Here is a 7,934-nt window from a genome sequence, read left to right as displayed (position 1 = left end):
AGTCTAGCGCAACCAGTTGCCTGTGGTTGGCATTTTGTACTTTTTGGTGTTATTTTTAACTAAAACTTTCAAAATTCATATCTCTGATTTCCCTTATTGGATTTTTGGCATTTTGATCTCTGAGGAAGAGGCAACCACAGAGTACGAATAAAAAGGGGATGTATCTTAACTTTATTTTTTTAGTGTACCATCCAGGGATGAAAGTGAAGTGGGCTCTGCAGCACAGGCCCTCCTGATCTGAATATTAAGCAGTTGGAGATCAATGACAGGGAATCAGCAAGGGAGATGTCGGCCAAACTGGCAGCCATAGAATTGGAAGTGAAGAAAACAGCACTAGAAAAAAAAATTACCATGTAGAGGAAAAGAAGAGCAGGCTGGGCTTAATGTTGCGTTAAAATTGTGGCAGTAATGATAAGGTTTCTGCAGGGGGAGCACACACCCCTCTCTTGTCCAAGAGTATTTTGCCTAGTTTTGTGGTGAGGGTTGACTTTGACAAATGGTTTGTGTCTTAAGAAAGAGCATTAAGAATGTACAGGGTGGGTCAAGGTCACCGGGGAGCCTTACTGTTGGAGTTAGTACCAACACTAGGAATAGATACACTCCTTACTCTAGAAGAGAGGGCAGCTGAGTCTTACACTCACATGAAAGATGCCCTTGTACAGATGTTTGGTCCAACAAACACTTAACGAGTACCAGAAGAAACTTCGGGATACACAAAGACACATAACAATTCTGGATTGACTTTATAGATGTCTCACTAAAAGCACTAGGGTCTGGGTAAAAGGCAATACGGTTGATACTGATGGTGAGCTACATAATCTGATATTAAAGGAGCACATCTTGAGTAATTGCCATTCAGAACTATGCCACCATCTAGTAGATCCCAATATATCTCACCCTAGACAGCTTAGTAAAGCAGCTGATGAGTGGGGGTGCACCCGTATAGCCAAAAACATCCCAGGGGGTGAGCAGATCCTTGTGCCAGCTCCCCCCATGCTGCCGCATGCAGCTCATCTGCTGCCTTGCCTGCTTCCCATCTGGTTTGCCTTCTCCTGTCTGTCGTGCCACATCTTTTGTTTGTTCACACTGTGTTGTCTCCCTCTGTTCGCCCGCATATTGACTTTGCTCACTACTGTTTTGCTTTACCTTGCTTATTACTGTTTTGCTTTGTCTGCTTCCTACTGTATTTTGCCTCAGACTTGCTCATTATTGTATTGCTTGCTCTGTGCAATATTGTTTCTGGTAAAGACTTGTGTAATTAAAGTTTAGTTTTTTTCCTATTTCTGGTAAAGGTGTTATTAAAGTTTTGTTTTTCCCTGTTCTCTGTGCCTGTGTTTTTTTCCCTTCCACTGCCACTTTCCTGCCCGTTTCGCTTCCTGCCTCCCGCCAGCCATGTCCACTGCCACCCAGGACCCGCCCTCCCCAGGACCTACTTAATGGAGGCCGAAAAGCACGCGCGCAGTGGACACACGCAGTGGCCATGCCAAAGATGTGTCAAAAGCAAACCCGTCTGCATCCCATTCGCATCTAAACTGTGCCCAGCGCCAGGAACCCTGGCACCCACGCTACTCACAGGCACACCACTGCCGTGCTCCACAACCTGGACCCCAGATTCCATAACAACAACTGCTGCTGCACCTCTCTACGATCCACAGAAAGACCTTTTTCCTGCAGACACTCTTTTCTTCTGCAACACTGGAGCACCCGCATGCACAACTACTGCCATGCAGACTATGCCTGCTCCAGAACAACTACACTGGCTCCTACTCAGTGCACAATCACTCTTCAAGCACGCCTCCAAGATCTGGGACACCATCACCTCTCTCACTCCCAACGTCCACTGCCTCACCGAGGCCTGGCTCAACCCTGCATCTGCGTCCGACGTTCCCTCAGGCTTCAAGATTGAATACATAGACCGCATCAACAAGCACAGAGGTAGAATCTCCATCATCCATAAATATACCATCCACTGCTCCACCACCATAGATGACACCACCCGATCATGTAACACCTCACCCTCGCCTACAGAACCCCAGGACCATGGCCCAGAATCTGTGACGCCATCCCCAAATTTATCACCCGCTTGCCATTGACTCCACATGCTACATTTTCCTCGGAAACCCCAATTTTCACCTTGACAACTTTAATGACACCAACACCACCAACTTCCTTGAAAGCATAAACAACATCAGCTTCACCCAACTAGTCACCAGCCCTACACACAACACAGGAAACACACTCGACCCCATCTTCACAGCCAGCGACAGATTCAAGTAAAGCCATGTTACTGGGATCACTTGGACTGAACACGCCATAATCCACTTCACCATCACCGGAGCCCCGGGCACAACCACCAAGCTGCCCTGCACCTCACATCGGAGCTGAAACAAAGTGTCAGAGAGCCAGTGGACCAACGCCCTCAACAGCTCCCATCCAGACACCAACTAACCTAGCATAGACTGTTAAGAATCTCTCTGCGTGGATCACTGAGTGCACTGGCAGAGTCAGCCCCATCAAGCTCACTGTTAGAAATCAGGTCTTAGTTAGCAGAGGTGAGCACCCTGTCCAAGTAGAAACCGCAATTCTAGTTTGGGTAAGTCAGACACACACTTAAATCACCCCATGCTCATCCTCTGGTAGCTTGGCATAGAGCAGTCAGGCTTAACATAAGAGGCAATGTGTAAAGCAGTTGTGGATACAGTAACAGTGAAAGCACCACGATAAACACTCCAGAAAGAGGTATGAAAGTAGCATTTCTCTTACTTCAAAACAAGATAAAAATTATAAGAATCCAATTAAAGCATCCCTGTTATGAATACTTCAAGAATGTACAATGCTGAAAGAGCCCTTGTGCTTTCAAAAGGTACTTTATTGCTACACTGGGGAAATAACAGTGATCCACGCTAAGGATCGGGACCAGACTTTCTCTCTGGGTCAGCACCAAGCACTGCTTCCCAAGGTATTACAGTTAAAACGCAATGTCAAGACTGATCTACTCACTCCAGTCAGGGCCACCCATGAGAGTGCTGGTGGGCAGCAGGGACCTCTTTAAGTTCTGGAGTGCACAGTATCTTTCTCAGGGATTGCAGTGGCACTGTCGGTCTCGGGATTGGGAGCCACGTTCCTGGAGTCTCCCCTTGCTGGATACGATGCCGTGATTGGAGTCATGGAGAGCAGACAGCCATCTTTCCTTGATGCATGCAGAGTGCACCGGGTCACGCTGGACTGCCTTCAGATACTGCAGCATCAGCGAAGTTGACAAACACGATGATCTGTGTTCGAGGAAGCAAGCACAGCTGTTCTTGTTCGGCACACCTCGCTGATGCTTGCGGATGCCCAAAAGTGGCTGCCGACACACTGAAGAGGTCCAGGACTCATTGAGGATAAATCAGGCAGAGTCAGACTCCAGATTAGCAGAGCCTAGCATTGGTTGTTGGTGCAAATGAAATCTTTGAAGGCCCTGAGATTTCCTGAACAGGGACAAATCAACAAGCCCTCAGAGTTAATTAAGTTGCAAAAGGTTGTAGAGAACAGGTCCAGTCCTTCTCGCCGCCCAGGTTAGAGGCAGCAGGCAAACACAGCAGGGCAGGTAGCAAAGTGGCAGTCCGTTCTGTAGCCCAGCAATCAGCAGGCACCAGGCCAACAAAGCAAAGCAGTTAGCAAAGTGGCAGTTCCTCCTGTAGCACAGCTCCTCTTCTTTGTAGAGTCTCCTTAGGACCCCAGAGTGAACTAATGAGCGTGGGGTCATAGACCCAATACTTATACCCAAATGGGTCCTTCAAGTGGAGGTGACTACAAAGCAAAACCTTTATGGTGCACAAGTCTCCTTTCTGCCCAGCTTTGTCTGCCAGCCTATCTGTTAGGGATAAATCAGTGTTTTGTGTGAGGCTAGACCACTACCTATTCAGGTGTACGTGGCAGCTCATCCCCTCCCTCTTTCCCTGGAAGACCCATCAGTATGCAGATGAATCGGAATTTGCCTAGTATCATGACGGTAAGTTCCAATTCTATTAAGGACACGGAGGCGAGGATTATGCTATCTCTCTTCGCTTTATTCCTTACAACAAACTCACAGCAGCCAGAGAGATTTCGTAGGTATCAGTGTAAAAAATAACCATAAAAACTACAACTCCCTACAACCAGGGAGACACACAGTAAACTAGTCCATCATCTGTTTCCACGACATTATCCAAAGTCCTCTGTCAGCTCTCATCCCTCCTCTTTCTTCGCGCAAGTTACGCCATTTTCTTATTGGTCTTGCTTGGATCCATCATTCCTTGAAAGAAACCAAGCAGGGAGGTGAGAACTGTGTGAACAACCGAGAGCATATTATGCAATGGCCATATCACAAAGAACAATCAAACAAAGCAAGAATGTCTAACCAACCATTGGCAAAGAAAAAGAATTACTTACACCCATACGGGGGAGTTCGCACCAAGGGTGCCCCGGGCGGGATAATCCTCGCCTCCATGTCCTTAATAGAATTGGAACTTACCGTCATGATACTAGGCAAATTCCGATTCTACGTCAGGACCTGAGGCTTCGGATTATGCTAGTTCAAAGCTTACTTACCACTAACTGTGCCACATTAAGAACCAGTTTAAAATAAAACCTCTTGAAGGTAGAGTCTGACGACCAGTCCGCTGCCCTAATTAAATCCTCTAAACGCGCACCCAGCGCAAAAGCTTTCGAGGCCATAGCACCTCTGGCAGAATGGGCACCAAACTGTTTCGTGTCAATGCCAGCCTCTTGCATAACCCATCGCACCCACCTAGCTATAGTGGGAGAAGAGACTGCTTTGTGTGGTTTCTTGAGAGCTATCAAGAGTTGCCGTTCGCCCGGCGGGCGGATTTCCTGCGTTAAGTCCTCGTATGTCTTTAAGCAGTCTACCACACATAATTTTGGAGAGTCCCGGAAAGCCAGGTACGTAATTGTTCGTGTATGCGACTTAGTCCTGTGTCCAATCGTAAAAACAACCCCATCCGGGGAAAAAACACGCGCCGAGATGTCTAGTGCGCGAACATCGGAAACTCTCCTGCCTTGGAAGACAATTCTTTCAGTGAAAGATATCGATTAGGCTGCCAAGAGAGAAACAAATTCAAGACCCTGTTGACGTCCCAAAGGACGGAATAACGAGGCTCCGGGGGTAACGATAACCGCACGCCCTGCAGAAGTCTGCAAACCATCGGATGCTCCCCAATAGGCACTCCGTCCAGAGGCTCGTGCCCGGCGGAGACTGCCGATCTGATAGCATTAATGGAGCGATATGCTAGACCATCTGACGCCAAATCAGCGAAAAAGTTTAAGAGGGGAACGATTCCTGCGACCACGGGATCCATATCCCGTCAAAGACACCAACGAACCCACCGTGACCACGCGGATCTATAACGTTTCGTGGTGCTTTCCGCCCATGCCTTTGACAGGAGGGCCTCAGCCTGTCCCGAAAGTCCCGGCAACGACCACCGTCACCTGAAAGCCGCCACGCCATGAGCCGGAGCGTCCCCTGTGTGATCAGGTGGTGAAGATCCCCTTCCGGGTTCCGAAGAAGCTGAGGATACAGGGGGAGTAGGATTGGAGAATCCCAGGAAAGTTCCAGAAGAACTGGAAACCAAACTTGAGACCTCCACAGGGGGGTTACCTGGGTCACCTCTGCGCATTGTCGTCGGATCTGGGCCGTCGCCCTCGTTATCATGGGAAACGGGGGAAACGCATATCCGTTTTCCGCTGTCCAGTCTTGAAGGAAGGCATCCGTGGCCAGAGCCATCGGATCCGGCCTCCAACTGAAGAATCTTGGCACTTGGTTATCCAAGCGGGAGGCAAAAAGATCCGCTGAAAATGGTCCCCAGAGATTGTTCAATCATTGGAAGACCGGGAGATCCAGCTTCCATAGGCTGGAGTCGTAGAGATGACGGGAGTGCCAGTCCGCTACTTGATTGTGCTGGCCCGGGAGGTACTCCGCCGTTACCGATATATGGTGATCCAGGCAGTACCCCCAAAAGTCCTTTGCTAGGTTGGCCAACGCCCGTGAACGGGGCCCTCCCAACCAATTGACGTAACGGACCGCAGAGATGTTGTCCATCTTCAGAAGGACACAAGACTGCACCCTGTCCTTGGTCCAACAGCGCACTGCGAAAGAACCAGCTAGCAGTTCCAAGCAATTGATATGAAAATCTTGCTCGTCTGCTGACCAAACACCTCCGGAGGAAAAATCCCCGCATCGAGCACCCCAACCCAGTATGCTGGCATCGGACTCGATGACCAAATCCGTAACGGATCCAAAAATTGCCCGACCGTTCCATGCCTCCATATGAGTGAGCCACCAAAGAACTTCCTCCTTGGCTTCTGCCGAAAGTAGCACCACGTAATCGTATGACCGACGCCTTCTGAGGTGGTAGGCCTTTAGACGCTGCAAATCTCGATAGTGTAAAGGACCCGGAAAAATTGCCTGGATCGAGGACGACAGAAGGCCCACAATTCTGGCCAGGTGACGGAGGGAAATAGTGGGCTTGGACACCGTCTGGCGCAGTTCGTGCCGAATTTTCGCCATCTTCCGAGACGGAAGACTCAGAGTCGCTTGAACGGAGTCCACCACAAAACCCAGGAAGGTGACTGACTGCGAAGGTTGAAGAATTGATTTCGCTGTGTTGATAACGAATCCTAGGCTCTGTAGAAGAGACACGGTTTGCTGGAGTTGCATCAACAAGAGTTGAGGAGACTGAGCCATCAGAAGAAGGTCGTCCAGATAGACAATCATGCGTATACCCCGCGCCCGGAGAAACTCTACCGCGGGCCGGGTGTAGCACTTTGGTGAAACTCCACGGTGCTGCGGAAAGTCCAAACGGAAGGGCCGTGAATTCGTATACCAGGCCCCCCCAACGAAACTGCAGGAATCGTCGGTGGGGCGGATGCACGGTAATTACGAGGTAGGCATCTTTTAAATCCAGACGCGCCATCCAATCGGAAGGGCGCAGCAGATCGCGCAAGAGATGAACTCCCTCCACTTTGAAATGGCGGCACACTAACCAAACGTTGAACTCCTTGAGATTGATTACGGGACGACGACCTCCGTCTGATTTGTCCAAAAGGAAAATATTGCTGAGAAAACCGTGAGGATACAAAGTTGTGCGACAAATGGCCCCCCTGAGAAGCAAGTCGGCAACCTCTTTGTCGATCAACCGTGCGTCCTGAAGGGTGAACTGTAGTGGACACGGCCGCGTTACCTGACAAGGATTGTCCAGAAACTCCACATGAAAGCCCTGAATCGTCTGAAGGACCCATGCATCGGACGTTAGCGCCGCCCAAGCATCTTGGAAGCACGCCAGTCGCCCCCCTATACGTATCTGACATGCGGGGAGGACACTTACCGTTTGAACTTCCGCCTCCGGAATTGGACTTGTATCCTCCACGGCCTCTGAAACGCTGTCCTCGCGTTGGATAAAAGTTGGTGTAGTTTGCGGTGGAATTATATTGACCACGGCCAGAGCCTTGTCCCCTTGAAGGGTTTTGCTGGAACCCACGGCCGGACGAGCGGCCCCTGCCTCGACCGGCCCCGCATAAAACCCGCTGGGTAAACACTCTTTTAATACCGGACTGGGCCTTGTCCAAGGAGGTGAAAGTAGACACAAACTTCCCCAGTTCCTTAACGAAGGGTTCGCCAAAAAGGACTCCCTGAGCTACAGCTCCGGCCTCAGAAGAAGCCAAATCCCCAAGTTTCGGGTCCAATTTAATCAACAAGGAGCGGCGACGCTCCGTTGAAAGAGCGCAATTTGCGTTCCCCATAAAAATGATGGCACGTTGGGCCCAATTAGATAAGACCTCAGGAGAAATTGTTGAACCTGTCACTTTAGCTTCCTCCGCCATGTCCAAGATCTTTGCCACCGGACAGATGGCGTCAAGGAGCTTGTCTTGACAGGACCGCCAAGACCTATCAATGC

The sequence above is a fragment of the Triturus cristatus genome, chromosome 10, assembly GCF_964204655.1.
Source record: "Triturus cristatus chromosome 10, aTriCri1.1, whole genome shotgun sequence".
NCBI classification, from domain to species: Eukaryota; Metazoa; Chordata; class Amphibia; order Caudata; family Salamandridae; genus Triturus; species Triturus cristatus.
Note: the sequence above shows the minus strand (reverse complement) of the source record.